This window comes from Megalobrama amblycephala, linkage group LG8, assembly GCF_018812025.1.
Source record: "Megalobrama amblycephala isolate DHTTF-2021 linkage group LG8, ASM1881202v1, whole genome shotgun sequence".
In the NCBI taxonomy this organism is placed as follows: Eukaryota; Metazoa; Chordata; class Actinopteri; order Cypriniformes; family Xenocyprididae; genus Megalobrama; species Megalobrama amblycephala.
This window is the reverse complement of record NC_063051.1, coordinates 2,827,666-2,851,132: the sequence shown is the minus strand read 5'-3', so window position 1 is coordinate 2,851,132 and position 23,467 is coordinate 2,827,666. Positions and strand designations below refer to the sequence as shown.

At 37.2% G+C, this 23,467-nt stretch overlaps 1 long non-coding RNA gene across 3 annotated transcripts; it reads left to right on the top strand.

The window, feature by feature from the left end:
- Positions 1 to 305: 305 nt before the first annotated feature.
- On the top strand, positions 306 to 23,457 carry LOC125273388. 3 transcript variants are annotated; one of them, XR_007186061.1, is made up of 7 exons: positions 306 to 376; positions 4,486 to 4,665; positions 5,707 to 5,748; positions 5,956 to 6,029; positions 10,606 to 10,702; positions 11,677 to 11,754; positions 23,044 to 23,457. It is a non-coding gene; the product is annotated as an uncharacterized LOC125273388 (long non-coding RNA). The 3 variants fall into 3 exon arrangements; XR_007186062.1 differs by having other exon boundaries at positions 5,707 to 5,780; XR_007186063.1 differs by lacking the exon at positions 10,606 to 10,702.
- Positions 23,458 to 23,467: the final 10 nt, after the last annotated feature.

Sequence of the window (23,467 nt, the reverse complement as noted above, 5' to 3'; positions counted from 1 at the left end):
AACATCTTTAAAATACCTTTATATGTAGCAAAATATAATTAAAACCTGTTGGATTCAATAAAAGAGATCTAGTTGTACTACCTTACATACTTTGGATGTCATATCTTTGTTTTTTATTGAGGCCTTATTTGGACAAAAAAATGACCCATCACATCATTGACCCATATAAAGCTAACAGACTTGAGTGGCAAATATCAACAGAATATCAACTGCCATTTCACATTTTTACATTCCATTCAAGTAAATTGTGTTTATTCATATAACTTCAACTGTGTGAACAGCCGCACGAGACATTTCTCACTCGCGAAAAAACCGTTAAACCGACCGGAAAAGCGCGCGAACAGGGAGTCTGACATGAAGACAAACGTTTTCTGAGGTAAGACACAGCGAATTACACCAATAACCACAACCAAACGTCTTTGCATAATAGCATATATTTGAAATAGCATATGAACATAATGTCGTAATAATATTAAGGTGAATGTTACAGTATATACCTACAGTCAAAGATTGATTAAAATACGACTAGATTTGGCATCATTGGAATTAAGAACGGTGGCTATATCGGTGGATTCTATCTATATCTTCCCTTTTCTTTCATTAATATGTTTTGGTAAACATATTATTCTGAAATAAGTACGGCGTGTGGCACAACATTTACTGGCATTTGCAGTACCATGAACATGGTAACGGTTCCTACAACGTCGCAAGAGGGCGCGCTGTAAACACCATAACATTTGTGAAAATACGCGTTCATAAAGCTAAAAATTCTTCATCTGAGCACGGTTTACAACAAATCAGTCAGATATTATTTTCCTGGTCTAAATTTCACCTTCACAATCAGTTAAACTCTAATTCAGGTCTATTTCTGACCGTCCAGCCACACATTGCACATTCAATCCTATTAGACTGAAGGGTTTGTAGGGTTTGTTTCTGGTTAATAAGGGCTGCATGGAAGCACAGACTGAGTTCCGTGTGTCCGGTTACAGGTGAGGTGAGTGGCGCTGTAATCCACTGACAGCGCTGACCTTAAGCGACAAGACTATCGGCATTTTGCCAAGATCTTAACCACTATCCACACAAACCAAAACCAATTCCACCTGGCAATCTGTAGCACTTTCCTTAAAGTTTGTCCCTGCAAGTCCTTGAAGTGCAAGATAAAATCCGGTAGGTATAAAGGTCGAAGGATTTTTTGAGCGAATCTCATGATTTTATATATATATATATAAAATAAAAAATAGTTTTGAATTAATATAATGAACTCGGTCTATATTTGTTTGCATAATTTATAACTTATTTTAATTACACAATACAAATGCAGCCTATTTATTATTGTAATTATTTCATTAGATTTTTTTTTGTATTATTATATTATGTGTGGCATTTTAGTATTCATATTTTATTTACCCATTATAATGTAATATCTAAATATTCTATATTGAAGTATTTACCGCCTTATAATACTCCTGCCCTGCCCAGTGGCAAATATCAACAGAATATCAAATGCCTTTTCACATTTTTACATTTCATGTAAGTAAATTGTGTTTATTCATATCATTTCAACTGTATGAACAGCCGCACGAGACATTTCTCACTCGCGAAAAAAACGTTAAACTGACAGGAAAAGCGCGCGAACAGGAAGTCTGACATGAAGACAAACGTTTTCTGAGGTAAGACACAGCGAATTACACCAATAACCACAACCAAACCGAAAAAGCCTCGGCATTCCGTTGGAGAGAGTGGAAGAGGACAGCGCATGCGTGTGAACTGCTCGGGAATTATTTAATAAAAATGTTCAAATTTTATACCGCAATTTGACAGTTGTCGAGCTTCGTATAAAAACTTAATATATCCTATTCGCTGTCCTTAAACACTGAAACAGAATCAAATTTGAGCTTCAAACCTGATCGATTCACAGGAAGTGATTATCGGCCGATCGATCAGATCGGAAATCGGCATTGTCATGACATCATTTTCACTCCAGCGTGATCAGTCACATGATATTTACGACTCAGGTGACCTTGAAAAAAAAATTCAAACTGAACTGAACAAAAATGGCAACATGAGGGTTTGCCATTTTATTTTAATTATCGATTTCAAGTGATGAAAAATTAGTTATAAGTATACAACCTCCTCACAAAGTATTTATTGACTTCTGAATGTCATTAGAGAACAACATAACAGATCATCCCCAGGTGAAAAAATACTATAGTAAATACAATAGTGTTTTTGAACCACACAATAGTAAATTGTAGTATACTGTATAGTATTTACAATACTTCGTTAATGAATGCTACTGTAGTATTAACTATAATGAACTGACAAACTGTTATAAATACTGCAGTATACTTTAGTTTTTACTGCAGTAAACTGTAGTGTATACTGTAGTATAAAGTTGTAGAAAACTTTACAGTATTGGGTAAAGTAATTTGTTTATATTACTATAGTTGTTATATTATCACAGCAACTATAAAATTACCCCAATAAATTAATTCAAGTACTTTACTATAGTATCGTTCAAAAACACTATAGTATTTACTATAAATTACTATAGTATTTTTCACCTGGGTCTGTGCAGTGTCATTTGTGCTGAAGGCTCTACAGATTCAGTGTTGCATTAATGAAGTTTTAAGTGACTGAGTGAATGTTGTGAATGAGAGTTGATCTCGTGTGATTGGTCAGTTTGCTGGCTTACAGTCACACAGATGCTGTGACCATATGCACAGTGACTTCCAGACTGCCAGGTTAAGCTCTCTCTCTCTCACACACACACACACACACACACACACACACACACACACACACACACACACAAATAATCAAATAAACAAGTTTCTTATATGTGCACTATATGAAAAACACTTTCGAGATTGATGTAAGATATTAATTCCAATGCTGACTTTGCGTGAAACATGATTAATGTGTGATTTGAAAGAAAGTTCAGAATCAAGCCATACACCAAGAAATTTAATAGTATCAACTTTATGCAGAGGAGTATTGTCTTTACACAGGAACGAGTTTTGGATTTAAGTTTCTGTCTAGAACCAAAAATCATAATATATGACTTTATTAAGCACTAATTTGTTAGCCAAAAGCCAATCTTGTAAAGTATTAAAATCAGACTGAAGAGATTTATTCAGAATCAGAATTAGATGCATATATGATGGTATCATCAGCATAAAGTTGAACCTGACAATTTTTGAGAATTAATGGTAGATTATTTACATAAATAGAAAAAAGAAGTGGTCCCAGTATTGAACCTTGAGGCACACCTCTGTTTTGAATCAAAAGATCGGATTTATTCCCATTTAGGATAACACATTGTTTTCTGTTGTGCAGATATGAATTAAACCACAAAACTGTATTTTCAGAAAAACCAATAGCATGAAGTTTATCTAAAAGCATAAATAACAATCAACCAAATCAAAAGCATTAGTTAAATCAAGAAAAATTGCATATGTGAGTTAGCCATTATCTGAAGCTGAAAACACAAGTTGTCAATTGTGTTTTATTCTTTTAAGGACATATGCAATAATATCCTCATTTATGTGTGTGTGTGTGGTTTATTCTTGCCCGCCATTTCGATCAGTGCTGTTTGGAAATATCTAAAACAACTTTCATAAGAGGCTTTCCCCAGAATGCACCTGTCCGCTAGTTAAATTGGTCCAGTCTAAATCAGGTAAAGGTAAGATTTCAACCACCTGTGCAAGAATCCACTGTATGAGGAGAGATCAGCTTCAGTTCACAAATAAAAGTTGCAGGTGTCCATTCACATAAACCTCCTCAAGCTCATTGAGAGCTTACAACTCTTTCTGGATTAGCGTGAATGCACGTGATTAACCGAGCCGAAGGCGAACGCGCTGATCTATTCACAGAACCAAAGTGAAAAGAAGAAGCTTTGCCCATCACTTTCCAAAGCTGCAGAGATGCCAGAGGAATATAGAGGAATTCATGCAATATATACTGCCATTCTGAGACATACAATACTGGAAATTATATTAAAATATGCATGCATGTATGCTTTTTGTGCAGTTAATTTCAATAGTTCTGCAGTGACAAAAGAGTCAAATATTACATGTTCCATAAATAATGCATGTTCCTTCTCACACGGCAAGAAATACTATCTCCGTATTTAAAAAATTAAACTAATTGGTTCAAGTGTACTAAAAGTGGTACCTAAATACATTTTTAAATACGGAGATAGTATATTAAAAGCACACATTAGTTCATATTTCATGGTGTCTCAAAATAGCACACTTAGTTGTTCTTAATATTATCTTAAGAAGAATTTTTAGTATATTAAGTACGAAATTAGTGCTTTTTTCACCTGGGAGTGTGTGGGAGAGAGAGTGTGTGTGTTTACGATGTGTATTTCTGTATAGAGTGTAACTCTACATCTGTTGCTCAGCCCTTCGACATCTGGGCAGCTTTCTCTCACTCAACGAAATCCATCCAGTCTTTACAGGATTTGTTTTTCCACTGCAGATGGTCCTGTGCACATGTTTCCCTCCCATTGGCTCTGGGTCCGACCCTGCTACCGGCACAGCACACTCAGATCTGCATAAAAGGACGCTTTCACCCCGTCTGTTCCACCCCGTCTGCACACACACACACACACACCGCTGAGGAGAGACCGGCACAGAGATGCATGCGCAGGAGAGGCAGGTAAGCATGCACAATTATATTAATCATTCTCTATTATCGTTTGCTTTGTTTTTGTTTCTTTTTAATGCATTTATTTTATGCACAGAATCACTGAATGCATCTCATTATAAGTTGCAAATGTGTGCAACATATGTATCTATAGAAATAATGTGTGCATTGCTCATTAATTCATTAGAAGCAGAAGAGATTGAAGTTTCATATAATTAACATCCACTTAAACAAGCTAAAACAAATATTGCACCTTAATTTGTGCAAAGCAAAACTCTTTTTCTAAGAGAAAGATAATGCATGCATCTTATTATCTCATTTCATCCTTAAAGTTGGAAATGTGTGCAAACATAACGTCTTTGAAATGTATACATTATTCATAAGAAGCGGAAGAGATTGAAGTGAAGATTCATTAGAATAGCAGGATTAACAGGTTCTGTCAGTGATGTCTGATTTATGTTGGTGCATTTTTTATGACAAGCTCTAAATAATATTTATTCTTCAGACAGCTCCAGGAAACTATTTTAATCCTTGCGTTTGCAATGAAATATTCAGATTAGTGTGGATTAATTTATGTAGAATTTATTGTAAAGGTGGATGTTAACTTGAAACAAACGAATCAACAATAATTTGTGCAAAGAAAAAGGAAAATAGGAAGATGCATCTCATTATCTCACTTTAGCCTTAAAGTTGCAAACATGTGCAACATATGAAATACTTAGAAATGTGTGCTTTGGTTATGAACTCATTAGAAGCAGAAGAGCTTGAAATGAAGTTTCATTGGAATAGCAGGATTAACCGGTTCTGGGATCGATTCCTATGAAGTTGGTGCATTTGAGAAAAATGTTTTTAATTCGTCAGACAGATCCAGGAAACAATTTTATTCTACATGCTGGTAATGAAATATCCATATGTGTGGATTCATTTGATCGTAAAGATGGTTGTTAACTTCAATTAACAGTAACAGTAAATGTTACACCTTATTTGAGCAAAGCAAAACAACGTTTTTCTAATTTCTAATTTTCTAATTGTTCTGTTTTGAATGTTCATTAGTTTTGACAATAGGAGCGTCACCTCAGTCTTCCTCCACCAGAGGTCAGTGCTGTTCAACAATACTGAAGCGTCCGGTCAGTTTACAGTATGTCAGGCTTTAATGAATCATTCACACAGTTATAGTAATTACAGTAACAGTTTTGCATGATCCCATCACTATAACTTAACATTTGTTCATATTTTAAATATAGAATCCAAGGGTGTATTGAGTTTGTGTCTTATACTTTTGTCTGTTTCTTTCTTGCAAAGAAAAACCTAGAAAGTCACCTTGATAGTGAAACACACAATCTGATGGTGCTTTCTATGATCAGCTACCTTTTTGGGTGAGTATACGCATATTTATAAATGGATTAAAGGGATAGTTCACCCAAAAATGAAAACTCTGTCATCATTTACCTGTTGTTCCTGTGTTGGTAAATGATGACAGAGTTTTCATTTTTGGGTGAATAAACCCTTTAATAATGGCTTCAGAATTTGTAATAAAATAAGTTTTTATCTTAAATAATGTACAGTGAGTCTCCTGGCAATATTATGTTTGGATTAAACCTGTGCAAAAGTTCCCCAGTAGAAATTAAGGGTAGCACTTTATTTTACAGTCCTGTTCCCCATGTACATACTATGTAATTATTATAGTAATTGCAATAACTGGGTAATAACTACTGTAGGTACTAACCCTGAACCTTCCCATAAACCTACACTGCTGGGTTAAAAACAATCCTAGTTGGGTTGAAAATGGACAAACCCAGTGATTAGGTTGTTTTAACCCAGTGGTTGAGTTAAATGTTTGCCCAATGTTTAACCCAAATATTGTTTAAAATGACTATATGACTGGATTAAAATGAACCCCAAATAAGTTGGAAATTAAAAATCAGACACATAATTACTAAAGGCAACAATAATAATTAAAAGGTGAACATTTATTAATAAGCAATTTAATACATGTTTATTGTTTAATTGTTATTCATTAAACTTATTAATAAATGTTCATTTATTAAACATATTAACATATTAGCATATAAACTCCTGCGAGGACTTCAGAAGACACAATCAACATGCACATTGCCCAATTTCTATATACTAATTATTGTTAATGTAATTCATTTTTCCAGGAGCTCATTGCTTCTATCTTCAGTTAAACTGCTAACAGTGATTGTAAATTAATTGCCTAAATTATTACATTATTTGCTAACTGCATTCTTTAAATTGTGATGTTGACATGCATTCTCTGTAAAGCTGTTTTGAAATGATATGTATCGTGAAATGCGCTATAGAAATAAATGTGAATTGAATTGAAATTGAATTAATATTCCAACATATTTTGGGTTCATTTTAAGCAAGCAATACAGTCATTATTAAACAATAGCTGAGTTAAATAAAACTACCCAGCAGGTTGGGCAAACAATCACCGGGTTAAAACAACCCAATTGCTGGATTTGTCCATTTTCAACCCAACTTGGGTTGTTTTTAACCCAGCATTTTTTTAGTGTAACCTTAACCCATGTAGTTACCCTATATTACCCAGTACATTGTAAGTGCACATACTGTAAAATAAAGTGCAAATTAAGAAGACAATGAAGCCTATTTTAAAGACTATTAGAAGTTTTTTTTTTTTGCATTATGACATTAGTTTATAACAATTAATCATGTTTAAACACAAATTCTCATTATTGTAATGCAAAAAAAAAAAAAAAAAAATTTAAAGTATAATTTTTTAATTTATTATATAAAGTATAGTTTTTTATTATGTATTTATTCATGCATTTATTACTTTTTTTTTTTTTTGGTGAGATTCACCATTAGTTTGCTCTTAGTTTTTTGAAGAAACGCTGTGATGTTTTGAAACTATCTACAGCTTTCCCTGTTGACCTACTAACATAAACACACTTTCTTCTCTGTAAGCTCTGTCTCTCGCTGTAGCTTAAGCACCTTCCAAGACGACCTGGTAGTTTCCATCCGCAAGAATTAGGTCTGCGCAGGAAATTATGTGAGTGGTTGGGGCTTTGAGCCAATGAGGGTTTAGAGAGAATGAAAAGACAGGTGACATTAATTCCCTGACCTGTGCTGATGCTAGCTTACTCCAGATAAACGAACAGCGCTCTTCCTTTCTGAAATCACCCAACACTCTCTTCATCTCGGCGCTCTTTTAATCATATAGATGCTTAGGCTTTATATCACAACGGTTGTGAAACGGCGTATCCTGAATATTGACTCACTTGCTCAACAGTATGTCATCACACTGCAGATTTAAGATTCTTAATTTAAGAAATCACATATTTATTTACTTGTTCTAAATTAATGTTGCATTTTCACCACATTGCCAATAGGGGCTCTGTCTCTGCACAGCGGCGAGAAATTCTTTTTACATGCGAAGACACGATTACCATTGCTCATACATTGGGTTACAGGTATTTCAAAACCACCAACCCATAGTGTTAAACTTGGATGCATAACTCATTTAAACATAGGGAAGATGCTTTTATCCAAACCGATTACGTTTTAACTGTGCATGCATCCCCTGGGATTCGAACCCATGAATTCCTGTTGTTAGCACTATGTTGACCATATGATGAATTAATTGTTAAGGATAGGTTTCTGATTAATAAGTGATCAGATGCACCATTTTCAGCTGCTGGACGATAAAAGATTCAAAGAAAAGTAGAGAAGTCGAGCCAGAAGGCTGGGATTGAGCTTGATCTCAAGCCAATTGAATCTGTAGTAATTTGAAAAGTAAGTGAATGGTTTTCTGTCAACCCATACATGAACATGCTTCTGTTTTACTGAAATAAGTGTTCTGGCAGCAAATATCAAACATTTCCCACCACTGCTTGGCTGGACAGAGAGGTTTCAGTGGGCCTACAGCCAGACAGTAGATCCAAACCACACAAATGTTTCATCACTGATGTAGGAGGCTAGAACTGGCTCCTTATGTTGCAAAAGAACACAAATGTTTGCAATTGAATGATCTTCAGACGGAGGCCTAGAAGGCAGTCGTGCAGCTCCTCTGTTTGTGGTAGTTACGCTTTGCCTCCTCTGGGGTCTCCAACTTGTTAGACTCATTGGTGACATTTGGCTTTGAGTTTGAGTTGTGGGATTTCACATGCAAAAAAACCATACAGTTTGAATGGGGTCAGGCAATGGCACATTCAAAGTCCTCTTACCTTTTTTTCCCCAACCCTGTTGGCAAATGTTGCTGAGGGAGTAAACTGGTGGCAGCCTATCACTCTGCAGCTCTTTACTAGTTGCCCTTTGAGGTTAAGCAGGGTTGAGCCAGGACAGTACCTGGATTGGAGACCCTCCTAGGGTGAAAACTAAGGGACTGTATCAGTCCAAGTGGCCCAGGATTGTGACATCTTCCTTTGGAGTAGATGTTAAAAAGTGGACCTGACTGGTCTAGGTGGATGCTGAACATTGGCAAACTTTATTTGGGTGGAAGAAGGCCACCTTCGATTAAGGGATGAACTGATATAAGGATTTTTTCTTTACTATAACCTCACTTGCAATGTATTATGTTACCTCGAGCCGTATCTAAACCTGCCAGAGACCATCAATAGCAGAATAAGGGTATTTTTTGGATGCATTGCAGAGAAAATATCTTGAGATTGAGAGTATATCTGAAAGTGGTTTCTCTACATTAGTATTAATATTAATGTAAGTAGATTGCTGTACTTCTACAGCAAGAAAGCAGAGGTATTGAAGGCGGTAGATGTGTCAGTCCAAATGGCCCAGGATAGTGACATCTTCCTTCGGATAAGATGTTAAGGTGATGATACACGGGGCAACTTTTTGAGCAATGTTGCCGAGCAATGTTTCTTGGGCACTTTCCCATTGAGAATGGGCAACAAACTTCTATCTGGATACTTTAGATCGAAATTTGTTGCCTATTCTCAATGGGAAAGTGCCCAAATAACATAGTTCGGCAAAACTGCCCGGCAACATTGCTCAAAAAGTATCATCACCTTTAAACTGTAGACCTGACTGGATCTGGACATTGGGAAGCTTTATTCCATTGGGAAAAAAACACCTTCAGTCAAGTCTGTGTGTGGTGGGATCATCTGATATGTTACAAGGGGTTAAAGGTCCTTCAGACTGAGTCTCTATAAAGGTGATGATGCACGGGGCAACCTTTTGAGCAATGTTGCTGGGCAATCTTGCTGTCAACGGGCAACCAGGTGAGACACAGGGCCCATGTCCGATCTAAAGTATCCAGATAGAAATTTGTTGGCCATTCTCAATGGTAAAGTGCCCGGTTTTGCCAAGCCATATTGCTTGGGCACTTTCCCATTGAGAATGGGCAACAAATTTTGATCTAAAGTATCCAGATAGAAGTTTGTTGCCCATTCTCAAAGGGAAAGTGCCCAAGAAACATTGCTCGGCAACATTGCTCAAAAAGTTGTCCCGTGTATCATCACCTCGAGATCTAAAATGCCCCAACTTCAGTACCAGAATATCTAGAATAAGTCTTCCAAAACTTGACACTTCTTTAAATTGAAAGACAAGAAAACAGGTGCTGATAAAGCCCACCAGGATAGCTGGAGCACTAACCTCGACCCATCTTCTTTGTTGCCAACAATTACCCTCATTTTATCTCTTCCTCGTTTCATTGCAGTTGAATTGCATGGGTAGAAAAACTTCATCCCCAGTGTCCAAGATACTAGTTGCCCCAACGTTAGTACTGGAATAATGTCTGGAATAAGTCTTCCAAAGCTTGGACGCTCCATTAAATTGAAAGATAGCTGGAGAAAGATCCTCTTTGTTGCCAACAATGATCCTGATTCTATCTCTTCCTTGTTTCAGTGATGTTGAATTGCATGGGTAGAAATATTTCGTCCCCAGTGGCCAAGATCATCTCACATTCCCTTGTGAATGAGCTTCACCAAATATCACCGTATTCTCTTGTAGGGACTTGGGATTGGGATGAAGGATCTGTCGTTCAATTTGTTACCTGTCCAAATCTTTCATCGGTAGATTGCCAGACTACGCCTAGAACAAAGATTAGGTAAGGACTCCAAAATATTGTTCGTTACCTCATGTACTTGCATGTGCCAGGGACCTTTGTTTTTGGTGAGCACAATGTCCAAGGTTCCCAATCTGACATTCCCTCTAGATCATTACCCCAACTGGGGACTGATTCAATTCCCTCTGTAGATGATGCAAGAAACTTCCATCTTCAAGTTTCTCTGTTGATTTGCAGGAACTCTTTATTAAACCCAGCAATTAATGCTAAAGACCGAAGAGGGCTTTGTTGCTTCCAGTAGTTAGAAACAATTTCAATTCTAGAAGTTCAGAATGCACCAGATCATTTGCAGCATCTAGTTTTGTTCTTGTTGATAGTGATTCTGGGTTTTCTTTTGGTCGTTACCAAAGGTACAATCTTCTTGTAGGAACCTGTGAGATACACAACAATGGTAGTTCATGAATCACCTCTTCTAGGATTTGATTCTGCAGTCTTTCAGTTACAAATGAAGATCTGCAACCACTGAACCTCACCACGAAACACCTTATGAAGCTGCTAAAAAGTGTATCAGCATCTATGCATGTTAAAAAATGCTTCTATTATCAGGTAAGCAGTTTACGTAGATCAGGACTTTCCATAGATGCTTTGAATTCTATGTGATAGTTCACTGTTTTCAAATTTTCTTTTTTGGAAACACATTTGTGTTTCTAAAATTAGAGCAAAAATATAGAAGTTTGCTAGTTTGAACCCTTCAGAGAACGAGCCATGAGCCTTCAAGCAAGACATCTACCCACAGGTTCCTCTTGGGCGATTTAATCTCTACTCTAAGTTGCATCATGTAAATCTGTCTGCTGAATGAATATCTGTTCATATAACTTGAAATGTAGGAAAACATTCACTCACAATCTCTGATAAATCCTCAGGCGCCACCTGTTGTTTGTTTTAGGTATGACTACCTAGTGTTCTGATGCAAAACTCACCCACTTTTGTTGTTGTTGTTGTTTTTTTCTCTCTAGAGTTGCATGTTGGGGCAAGGATGATGTTCGTCCAGAAGTTTGATAATCAAGGCCTTGGTCATACGTCAAAGAATTAAGGTTTGTCTGAGAAACCAATTTGTTCAAAATAGTCCCAGAATACAAAAACATATCTGATATGCATGTTTATCACTCTGATGTAGGTGCTGTGAAGCTATACGTTTAGTCCGACTATACGTTACCTGTCTTTCCTTATTCGTCTAATTGTAACGCGGTGCTTCTATATGCAGCTTTATACTCGTAATTTAACCATATAAAACATTTTGAGAGGCAAAGAAGTTCTGAAAGTATGTCGAACAGGTTCTGAGAGCAGTGTATTGTCTCCTTTTGACCTTTTATCCAAATCTGCTGTTTAAGGGTTTTTCTTTACAATAACCTCACTTTCATTGTGTACTTACCGCGAGCTGTATCTAAACCTGCCAGAGACCATCAATGGCAGAATAAGAGTCAAAATGCACTGCTAAATGATGTTTTTGGATGCATTACAGGCTTATATTTAGAGATGCAGAGTAAAGTCTGAGTAAATCTGAAAGCGTTGATATTAATGTTAAAAGATCGCTGAGCTACTACAGCAAGTAAGCAGAGGTTATGTGGACAGTAGATGACAACTCTTACAAATATGAACATGCATGTGTATCAGAGAGGTGTGAATTTGTTCCTCTTGTGGTAGAAAAATGAATTACACCAAGTAGTTACTTGAGCTTGTTCCTGTTATTAAAACAGTGCCACCTAGTGGAAACTGACTGGATCTTCTTTTTTATTATGCAAAAGCCAGTGTTCATTTCTCATCACATTATTGAGCCCCATCTTAAAAACGCTACTGACCAATCACAGCTTAGTATCTGTTGCAGTTTTTATTCACGTTAGAGTGTCATTCATGGCGGATAAAATGCTTTGCAATGTTACTACTGATGTAAGAATAATATTCAATCAATTTTACTACTTTATGAGCAAATTTGACTGAAATTGCATTTCTGTGAGATGTTCTGTAATCTATCAATTCAATGAGAAATGCATGAGATTTATTTTATCTGAATATGTGCATACACTGCACACATTGTTGAACAGTGACGTAACTTCATAACTTAGTATAAAGTTCATATTTGAACACTGATTCTGATGACTGAACACTGATGACTGATGACGGGTGAAAGTTCAGTTAGTCGTGAAGTACGTGTTTGAAGTGTATTTCATAGGTGTGTGATGTGTGTCTGAAGTCTGTTAATGACGTCTGGTCTCGTCTTGAGTGACAGTCCATATAGAGGCGTCTATCCATCAGCAGATTCTATCTGTCTCTATCAATCAGCCTGTTGCTGTCCTCATTTACTCGCCATCAAACATGCATGACTTTCTTTCTCCTGAAGAACACAAAAGAAGATGCTTTCCATACATGCGTTTATCAATGTTTTTTGGTTTCAAACATTCTTCAAAATATCTTCTTCTATGCTCCACAAAAGATAGAAAGTCATACAGTTTTGAAACAACATAAATGTTCTGCAGGAATGATGTATTTTTCTAGTCCAAAACCTGTTTGTTTATAGTCTACGTTTAGCTTTAGTTCTTCTTATATTGAAATCTTTTGTGAGTTTGGCCTTTTTTCTCTAGTGTCTTGTGAGTTTCAGATCTGTTGTTTTCAGTTAGACAGCAGGGGTAATATCAGTTAAACTGTAGGCGATATAAACATCTTCTGCACATGTTGGATGTTGTATCAATCTGGTATGTTGTCATCAGTTTGTGTCGTGACTCGAGAGGGGTTTGATGTGATAGTATTTGCGATTCAGTGTCCACAGATAACGGCGTATGACCCCGGTGGCTTGTGTTTGGATTTGTGGCATTCCATGAAAATGTCGCTTTTTTTAGTAAATGTGAATCTGGTTGACCTGTTCAGTGTGAGCGTGCAATTCCTGCTTGTGTTTGCATCATTCATTAGCTGGATGAGTCATGATGAATGCTGCACTGTGTGGCACTGTCCTGAGATTTCTCTGGATTCATCCTGTGTTGTTTTTAGAAGTATTGAGGATAGTGTGTTTATGGTTAGTTAAATGAGTGAGCAGAGGTCACAGCTTTGAAAAGCAGACATGCCTCTGCATGAAATGAAGTTTTGCAGTGAGTTATAGTGCATTCATATGAAGATCAATATATCATCAAATAATGTTTGAATTTCATACAAGTTACTGATTAAAATGGACATGATATATTTACATTTATGCATTTATAACACGTTTAGTCCAAAGCCAATTACATTGCTATCCATCATCCATCTATCCATCCATCCATCCATCCATCATCCACATTTCCATCCACATATCTATCTTTCCATCATCCATCCATCCATCCATCCACATATCAATCTTTCCATCCATCCATCCACATATCAATCCATCCATCCATTCATCCATCTTTCCATCCATCCATCCATCCATCCATGCATCCACATATCAATCTTTCCATCCATCCACATATCAATCTTTCCATCCATCCATCCATCCATCTATCCATCCACATATCAGTCTTTCCATCCACATATCTATCTTTCCATCCATCCATCCATCCATCCATCCATCCATCCATCCATCCATCCACATATCAATCTTTCCATCCATCCATCCATCCATCCATCCACATATCAATCTTTCCATCCATCCATGCATCAACATATCAATCTTTCCATCCATCCACATATCAATCTTTCCATCCATCCATCCATCCATCCATCCATCCATCCATCCATCCATCCATCCACATATCAATCTTTCCATCCACATATCTACCTTTCCATCCATCCATCCATCCATCCATCCACATATCAATCTTTCCATCCACATATCTATCTTTCCATCCATCCATCCATCCATCCACATATCAATCTTTCCATCCATCCATCCATCCATCCACATATCAGTCTTTCCATCCACATATCTATCTTTCCATCCATCCATCTATCCATCCATCCATCCACATATCAATCTTTCCATCCATCCATCCACATATCAATCTTTCCATCCATCCATCCATCCATCCACATATCAATCTTTCCATCCATCCATCCATCCATCCACATATCAATCTTTCCATCCACATATCTATCTTTCCATCCATCCATCCATCTATCCATCCATCCACATATCAATCTTTCCATCCATCCATCCATCCATGCATCAACATATCAATCTTTCCATCCATCCACATATCAATCTTTCCATCCATCCATCCATCCATCCATCCATCCATCCATCCATCCATCCATCCATCCATCCATCCATCCATCCACATATCAATCTTTCCATCCACATATCTATCTTTCCATCCATCCATCCATCCATCCATCCACATATCAATCTTTCCATCCATCCATCCATCCATCCATCCATCCATCCACATATCAATCTTTCCATCCATCCATCCACATATCAATCTTTCCATCCATCCATCCATCCATCCATCCATCCACATATCAATCTTTCAATCCACATATCTATCTTTCCATCCATCCATCCATCCATCCACATATCTATCTTTCCATCCATCCATCCATCCACATATCAATCTTTCCATCCACATATCTATCTTTCCATCCATCCATTCATCCATCCATCCATCCATCCATCCATCATCCACATATCAATCTTTCCATCCATCCATCCATCCATCCACATATCAGTCTTTCCATCCACATATCTATCTTTCCATCCATCCATCCACATATCAATCTTTCCATCCATCCATCCACATATCAATCTTTCCATCCATCCATCCATCCACATATCAATCTTTCCATCCACATATCTATCTTTCCATCCATCCATCCATCCATCCATGCATCAACATATCAATCTTTCCATCCATCCACATATCAATCTTTCCATCCATCCATCCATCCATCCATCCATCCATCCACATATCAATCTTTCCATCCACATATCTATCTTTCCATCCATCCATCCATCCATCCATCCATCCATCCACATATCAATCTTTCCATCCATCCATCCATCCATCCATCCACATATCAATCTTTCCATCCATCCATCCATCCATCCACATATCAATCTTTCCATCCATCCATCCACATATCAATCTTTCAATCCACATATCTATCTTTCCATCCATCCATCCATCCATCCATCCATCCATCCACATATCAATCTTTCCATCCATCCATCCATCCATCCATCCACATATCAATCTTTCCATCCTCATATCTATCTTTCCATCTAGGGCTGGGCGATATATCGCATGCGATTCTCACGCGCATTTCGTCAGTAAAGCCGGTTCCCTGATTACCGCTAAATCGCCATCACCTGCTTTCAAATGGAGCCGGCATTTAATAGACAGAGCCGTAGATTCACTGATAAAGCTACGCAATATCGCGTTCATATCGCAGATGAATCGCCTTCGATAATTGAACGCGATATTTGCGTGGCTTATTCAGTGAACTACGGCTCTGTCTATTAAATGGCGCTCCATTTGAAAGCAGGTGATGGCGATTTAGCGGTAATCAGGGAACCGGCTTTACTGACGAAATGCGCGTGAGAATCGCATGCGATATATCGCCCAGCCCTATTTCCATCCATCCATCCATCCATCCACATATCAATCTTTCCATCCACATATCTATCTTTCCATCCATCCATCCATCCATCCATCCATCCACCCATCCACATATCAATCTTTCCATCCATCCATCCATCCATCCATCCACATATCAATCTTTCCATCCATCCATCCATCCATCCACATATCAGTCTTTCAATCCACATATCTATCTTTCCATCCATCCATCCATCCATCCATCCACATATCAATCTTTCCATCCATCCATCCATCCATCCATCCATCCATCCATCCACATATCAATCTTTCCATCCACATATCTATCTTTCCATCCATCCATCCATCCATCCATCCATCCACCCATCCACATATCAATCTTTCCATCCATCCATCCATCCATCCATCCACATATCAATCTTTCCATCCATCCATCCATCCATCCATCCATCCACATATCAGTCTTTCAATCCACATATCTATCTTTCCATCCATCCATCCATCCATCCATCCATCCACATATCAATCTTTCCATCCATCCATCCATCCATCCATCCACATATCAATCTTTCCATCCACATATCTATCTTTCCATCCATCCATCCATCCATCCATCCATCCATCCATCCATCCATCCACCCATCCACATATCAATCTTTCCATCCATCCATCCATCCATCCATCCATCCACATATCAATCTTTCCATCCATCCATCCATCCATCCATCCATCCATCCACATATCAATCTTTCCATCCACATATCAATCTTTCCATCCATCCATCCATCCACATATCAATCTTTCCATCCATCCATCCATCCATCCATCCATCCATCCACATATCAATCTTTCCAACCATCCATCCATCCATCCATCCATCCATCCATCCATCCATCCATCCATCCATCCACATATCAATCTTTCCATCCACATATCCACATATCTATTTTTCCATCCACATATCAATCTTTCCATCCACATATCCATCCATCAATTCACATACCTTTCCATCCATCCATCCATACATCATCCATTAATCCATGTATCTATGTATCAGTCTGTCCATCCATCATCCACATATCTATCTATCTATCTATCTATCTATCTATCTATCTATCTATCTATCTATCTATCTATCTATCTATCTATCCATGCACTCACCCACTCTTCCATCCATCCATCCATCCATCCATGTATCTGTCTATCAGTCTATCCATCCATCCATTCATCCATCAATCCATGTATCTATCTATACATCCATCCATGTATCTTTCCATCATCCATCCATCCATCATCCATTAATTCATCCATCAATCTACGTATCTATCTATCTATCTATCTATCTATCTATCTATCTATCTATCCATGCACTCACCCACTCTTCCATCCATCCATCCATCCATCCATGTATCTGTCTATCAGTCTATCCATCCATCCATTCATCCATCAATCCATGTATCTATCTATACATCCATCCATGTATCTTTCCATCATCCATCCATCCATCATCCATTAATTCATCCATCAATCTACGTATCTATCTATCTATCTATCTATCTATCTATCTATCTATCTATCTATCTATCTATCTATCTATCTATCTATCTATCTATCTATCAGTCTATCCATCCATCCATCCAGCCATCCAACACTCCAAGGTCATGTATTTGATTCCCAGAATACCTTCAATGCAAAGTAAATCACTTTAAAAATACCAAATGCATAAAAGTAAATATTTTATGCACATCTTAAGCAGTAACAGTTGAGACTGAATTAAATTATAAACTCCTGATGAAGTCGGATCCATCCAAAGTTGTTTTAAATGAAAACGCTTTCTGATTTTATTCTGATTGTAATTGACGACTTTCACTGTGAGACATTTTCACGTATTTTGTTTACTTTGATTTGAATTTCAACACTGGAAATTGGCTGATCTGAGTTCACAACACAAGCGTTGTTATCTACTGACCGCCGGTCACTGTCACATGAGAGGTTGCTGGAGCTCGTGCTCTCAATGTGATGTAACTGAGTGGATATTTCAGGTAATGGGGTCTACAGTAATAGGATCAGCTCGTGGATTTAAGTTATTTGAAGTGTCTGACGCACTGCATTGTGGGAATGCACACATGCACATAAACATTTTGCATGGGACCTCTTGATATTTTCCATATACAGTGATCCCAAAAAGTAAAGTCACTCTCCTAAATGTCTGTATCAGGAACTTTACTATCTAATAATGTCACATTTCTTCATCGTGTCTGAATCAGCTTGTGGTTTGGTGATTTTTAGTGGATTTAAGAAGTCAGTTCTCAAAAGAGAACTAGTTAATGTATTTAATGTAAAAAACATCATCCACTAACCACAAACTAACACAATACTTACTGTCTTCGTCTATTGATTTATCATTTAAAACCCAACAAACTTCTGTCTGTCAAATGTTTTTATCTGGAAAGTGTGTTTGTGAATCTTTCTTTACAATAAATGACACTTGTTGTGATATTTATCTGAAATAATGACATTCAGACATTTATATGCGTTTTGGGGTCACTGTAGATGAGATTGCAAAACAAATATATAATTTTTATTAAACATATTCTTATTCTATGGCAGCAGATTTCAACATTTCTTTCTGTCTTCATCATATTTGCTGGACATTTAATGTTTACTTTAGTGATGCTGCTGATTGTATAAAGGCATTTCAGGCACAGACTGTGCTTTAGTTGTCTTGTGTTTCCTGTTCTCTCAGGATGACGAATCAGTTAATTGAATGTTTAAACCCTGAGCATTTCACCGGGTGAAGACAACGTCACCTAACCTGGTTCTGTATGTCCCGTAAGAGTCTCCGAGCGGGTCATGACATTCATGAGGACACATCTTACACCTCAGACTGCGTGCAGATTATCAGCGCGTAGGGTGTGTGTGTGTGTTTGTGTGTTTATGGATGCAGGATTACAGTAATTCAGTGGGTCTGTGGGTTAGTATGTCAGTGTATCAGTAAGTCACTAGGTTTCACTGGAACATAAACGTCTTTGAATTAAACGAACAAAGCATGCTGCTTCCTGCTTTTGTGCACATTCAATTATGCGTACACACACACACACTCTCACATAAACACATATACAACAAAGTGCAGTGAAGAACTCTGTGCAAAGCTAATGAGTTAAATAAATCTTAAAGGGGTCATGAATTGAGAAATCAACTTTTCCTTGAGCTTTTGATATATAAGAGGTCATCGTACTATAAGAATATCCTGTGAGTTTCAGAACTGAAAACTTTCCTGTTAGTCCAATAAAAGAACGAACGACTCGTCTTGAAATGTGCCTATCATAGATATCATAGCCTATAGGTGAAACTCCGCCTCCGCAGAAGAAATCAATGCCTACTTCATAATTGCGAAGTTAGTCCCGCCCACTGTGTGTTAGTGAGATGAGGAGGAGAGAAGAGCGATACAGGACTAAAATAACATTACCTTTCAAAGGATCATAATGCAGGAATATGATTATTTATTTTCAACAATGTGAATGTCTCAGTTGAGCTTTATTTATTAATATTCGGTACATTTCACTGTGGATTCTTTGGTAAATCAATCGCATTTCAGACTTTAGACTTTTACGATATGGACTGGACAGTAATGCAACAACATGTCAGTAACTGTGTTCATTCTAATGCCTGATCTGATATTAATGATTCATGTACAGTCAGATGATCTTTGTCTGTGTGTCAGTAAATCAAACCAGTGACTAAACGCTCAACTTCACCTTGTTTCTCTTAGTAGGATGAAAATAATCTGTTATTTAACTCTCTGGAGTCGGGTAGCGCGCCGGCGCGTTATGCAGGATTTTTTTCACATTGCAGCAAAACAGACTTAAAATACTCCGTCATTTTTTTGTCATAGAGACATAAGTAATATATAAATTGAAACTATAGAATGTCTTCTTTTATTTGTGTACACTCAGAGTAAAAACAAAATGTTGTGCTTTTTGTAAAATAAAGAAAACTAACATGATGCGTGATCTCTCGTCTCCCTCTGAACAAAGTCCAATCTGATAGTTCTCAGAAAATGAACTGTAACTTAGTGAATACTAATGACAGAAAAATTAGACTTATGTCTAAAGAAACGTTGAAATGTCAGGTTTTAAATCGTGTAAGTCAAATCGAAAACAAACCTTCTGTGTTTATGTAATCTGTATGAAAAGAGAGCCATGTCAGAAGTCCATGATTCAGCTCATTATCTGCTAATGCGGCCACGCCCACGGAGCCAGCGCTGTTCAGAGGCAAATTCTGAGGCAATACTTGTATGCATCGTCTCAATCGTGTATTTATTGTCTTGAAAAGTGTTTTTCTGGACGTTAAAACCATGGTTAGCGATCTCTGGAACACATGCCGTTAGTTCCTGGTTTCTGTTCTTTTTTAGATGAATTTGTGGACTAAAAATGCACAGAGTGCCCTCCGGCTGCAAGTATAAATTGAAAACACAGTATCCAGCGTTCATAGTGATGACAATAAATATTGAATAAATATTACTCCTCTGTATAGAAAATTGACATAAACATATGAGAATCCATCAATATTTCTCCAAATGTGCATGCTTTTAAGCTAAAAGCCTATATGAAATTCCATAGAGGTAACATAACTGTTCAGACACTTTGCATCACAGAAATACATTATATTTTAAAGAATATAATAGAATACCATTATTTTAAATTGTAATAATATTTTACAGTATTGCTGTTTTTTCTGTATGTTTGATATACACCATGATGAGCTTGAGACATGATCACAGAGGGTTTTTTCACAGCCTACCTGTCTGAAAGGCCTCATTAATATGCAGGTCATTTCAGGTCATTATTATGTGATTATTTTGTCTTCTCAGGTGTGAATCACCTCATTATTCATGATGATTCATGCCTCCACGCATACTGTGTTTCTTGACCAAAGATGTTTTAGAAAATTTAAATCTCTCTATTGTTTTATATGGCCTTATTTCAGTGACTTAAGTTTTTTGTTTTTTCAATAACCACGCATAAACGTTATTCCTTCAAAAACACAAACATGTACATACATGTTCCTCACATATTACGGTAGCCTAGTTTGTGCTGAATACAGTGTAATGACACTTGTGTCATTAATATGTTTATGAACAACTGAAAAAAGCACAAATGTCAGGGCATATCAAAACTTCCCCAAGGGCCCCAAATCAGCCTCAGACTCCAGAGGGTTAAACTGTGACTAAATTATATATAGAAAGTGATCAAAGAACGCTCCCTTTACAATCACTGGAGCTGTCAATCAAACAGTGAGTTTATCAGTTCTGGACTACCGTTTTATTCAACGTATCTTATGTTTACGTCACGTTTGCATAGTTAGTTATGATGAAAGCATTCGTTATTGAGTTGCAATGACGAGACCACTGCTTTCATGAGCTCAACAACATGTCTGTGATCGACTACAATGATCATCACTGCAACCTTTCATGCCACGATCTCAATATAATGCCATAGATCTAAATGTAATCTAAATGTAATGATTAGTTAACCTTGAGAGCTGTGGTAAACATGGTAAAAGAGAGAGTAATACTGAGCTATTTCATATGCAAATATGTCAGCCAATCACAGCAGTGGACGTTTACACTGAAGTCTCACCAGAGACACGCCCCTTAAAACAGAGCGCTCAAATCAGAGGCTAATATCAGGGTAGGAAAAATGCCTTTTATTTCTAAATTATGACCATTTTTATGTAAAAATCATACTAACATTATAAGTGCACCCCAGGAAACATTATAAAACAATAAAACAACACAGTTCAACCAAAAATAATTTTTAATTAATGATTTATCTGTGCACATCATTATTGTTTTAAATTCATGTTCCTGGTAATCTTGAATCAGAATATCTTCTCCTCCCTCTTGCAGCATCTCTTCTTTTCTCTGATGACGAGGGCGGGGCAACCTGTCACTCACATGAGATCCACCAATAGCAAACCTCAACCATCCAATCAATTCCCCACAGACAAAATCAAGCCCCGCCCTACATTTGTTCTTGTTTGAGAAGCGTTTCACTCGATATACATCACTTTAAGTAAGAAAAGACTAACGTAACTTCCCTTTCATGCCGACTTTAACATTAAGAACCCTTCAGATAGTGTTGATTTGAAAATAGAACTGGATGCTTTATTGTAAAGCCAACATACAGTACTTGTTTGAGGTTGATTCATGAGCAAATAATAATAATAACAACTGAATTATAATGTACTGACATGAAGGCATTGCTCTGCTCTCAGATTTACCTCAGCACCATTTTAGCATTGTGTTTCCAAAGTGTAATGAACGACACCCTTTTCAACATGGCAAGACTTATTTGACCTGCTGAAATCAGTACAAACGGGCGATCCGAGTCACAGTTGCATATCAGATCACGCATTCAGGTGCATCAGTCAGGGACAAAATTCAGCTGTTCTGTACACAACCTGACGAGAACTGCCAAAGAGTTTATCGTTCTCTTTAACTGGCCGCGTCAAGTTATGTCTCACGTACAGTTAGGTCCAAAAGTCTGAGATGGCTGGAGCTTCTGAAATGCTTCTCTTTTGCATTTTGATTTAATGCACTTTTTGAGAAGTGACATGTTTAGTTTAACAATCAACGCAACATGTGAGATGCACGTCTCTTTTGCTTTAATAACAGCATCATTGGAACAAAATTGAGCTTTGATTTGAGCTTCTGTACAGAAAATAAATATTTGTCTTCGTTTAACATCATAAATTTTATTTGTTTCAAAATCCTCAAACTTTGTTTATTTCCAGGTTGCTTCGGACGCCCTTGTACCTCGACTGTTGACAGCAATATTTGTGTTTGGTGAGTTTATGTTTATATTTCTATTTGATGTCACGTTTGCAGCAAAAGCAAACAAATAAATTTTGTATGATGGACAACCCGTACTCCGCCTGTTGAAGTCGTGCCAGAAAAATGCCACTGTTGTTTACTCATCAAATATAGACATCTATAAAAACCACTTCAATTATTTGCCCAAGCAAACACGCTCTTTGCCTTTTAGACATTATTGATTACCTTCAGAGAATTACAGCGTTTTTCTAAGAGCGATGATCAATTACTTGTCAAGCGATAAGAGACTGTATGACATAGAAACGGTGAATTATTGTAATATCGCTCTGGATTTGCTGATGAAAGTGATACAGAAGAACATGTCAAACATCAGGGTTTGTTTGC